Genomic DNA, 2211 nt, shown 5'->3' on the forward strand with positions numbered 1-2211 from the left:
AACTATATCTCTTGGCGAAGGTAAAGAAAATGGTGAAATAGAATCCAACAAATCATCATCACAGATAAAAATTGGGGAGACCATAGAGCCCATGCCAGGTTGGGCCTTGTCATCCAAAGTGGGCTGAGGTGTGCATGGGCTGTCCAGAATCACAATAGGGGAAGCCAGTTTGGCGTAGCCAAATTGATCGAAACCCTAGGGGATCTGGGATTGCCGCCAAAGATACGAGGACTTCCTGGTGACGGTAGAAACGAGCCAAACTGGATCTGCGGCGGGGGAAATCGGAGACTCCGGTGAGCTCACCGGAGACGTCACCGCCGTCAGGGAGGCCAAAGGTGGTAGGGAAGCTTGGGATTCTTCCAATGAATCAACATGATAACCAGCCTCACGTACCGTTTGTACTTCATCAGCAGATGGGTGATAATTGTATCCTTTACGAGCAGGATAGTTGATGAACGTGGCAAAACATAGCTTTTTCCTAGGTCCAACCATTGGAGCACTCGAACACATAGAAGATTTAGCCGGGCCATGATTCATGCCTTCTAAACCTAAACGTGCTCGAAGCTTAGTAGGACTAACAATAATCCATTCATGTTGACACTCAGACTGCCACATCCTAAATTCCTTCTCCCAATCCGGAGCACCATGGCCCCAAAGATGAAAATAACATTTGAATGGGGACAAACAAAGCTACGTTGATGAAGGATGAAAAACCCAACTTGCTTGCATGAGACATTGAATGAAAACACCCAATCATTGAGAAAAGATACCTTGAGCTAAGAACAATAACCTCCGATCGCAGATTCAAGAGCAAGTCCCACATTTTCATCCGTCAAACGAAACGAGTGACGTGCGAACGAGACCATCACAGTGAAGTGGCCAGAGTCATTCGAGGGCTGCACTGATCTACGAAAGGTGCGCTCTATCTCCTGCGCAGGGCCCATCCCCGGGAGAAATCCAAACCGAGGGAGATGGACGCGTGTACAACCATGAAGAAACAACGAGTGGAGAGAGCGGCGAACGCATGAGATAATGGTGCAATAAGATGGCCGAACACACGGCTAGAGTTGGAGATCGCGGGTGGTGAAGTGGGCTAGGGTTAGGGTGGCGGCGGGGAGGTGGGAGTCACCATCGGGGAGGTCTACGTTTTCACAGGATAACTAGCACTTTCATTGGGGATACATGACAAATGGAGTTGTCGTGAGTTATTACAATGCAGTTGCAGGCATGGGAGCACGCTACTGCAACGAGCGTCTTCCTTGACGTGTCGATCATAAGTCACGACAGAGCGATACGGGGGTCGAGATTTTATACAAGCCATGGGTGCAGGAAAGATGGTGTTAGGTGTCGTGCATGGTGGAACGAGGGGCCGAGTCCAATTTTTTTGTATGCTCAGATCTTATCACGATGCATGACCTCATCTGGTGGCGAGGGAGCTTACCGATCAACGGTTCCGATCGGTCGAACCACGTCGATCGTTCTTCATCCAATTATGGCCTAAAATTAAACTCCGCCAACAAACGAAATTAAGCCCTGCTAGCAATACGAACGTGATTTTCACTGGAGTTGTGCGGCACGCCATAACTGCGAATAAAGATTAATTGTATCCAATTATAATAGAAAACAAATGCTATCCACGAAATCGAGTTAACGTTTTCTTCACGGCGTGAACTAAACGTCGTTGGTAATACTAATTCAACGCTATTTTGACAGAGTGATATGAAAAAATAAAAGTTTCTTTCAAAACATAAACCACGGTTACAATGAGGCCGTTGTTTTGTTTGGCCTATCTCGTCGCCCTCAGCTAGAAGGCGGAGTTTAATATAATCAAATTCCAATAGGAAATTAAGCGATTGCCTTGAATTATTTTATATACACATCGAAAAGAAAAAACATTATAAATATGAATTCCCGCGAAAACCCAGTATACATACAAATATAAATAGATTAAATACGGCGGTAATGCATGGCCAACGTCTCAGTAGCCGTAGGTTTATGTTAATCCATCCGCCCCGCCATGACCTTCCGCTAGCTAACCGCTTCTCTCCGTTAGCGCTTCCCCCCACCTGTCCAGAGCGGCATCTCCGTAGTACTCATAGCCAGCCACCCCCCACCCCCCGCAGCCTCCCTGACCGGTCAAAAGCACGCACCACCACCATCCCAATCCCCAACGCAAGAGCAAAGCAGCAGCAGCTCCCCTCTAGTAGGTGT

This window comes from Triticum dicoccoides, chromosome 3B (genome assembly GCF_002162155.2).
Source record: "Triticum dicoccoides isolate Atlit2015 ecotype Zavitan chromosome 3B, WEW_v2.0, whole genome shotgun sequence".
NCBI classification, from domain to species: domain Eukaryota; kingdom Viridiplantae; phylum Streptophyta; class Magnoliopsida; order Poales; family Poaceae; genus Triticum; species Triticum dicoccoides.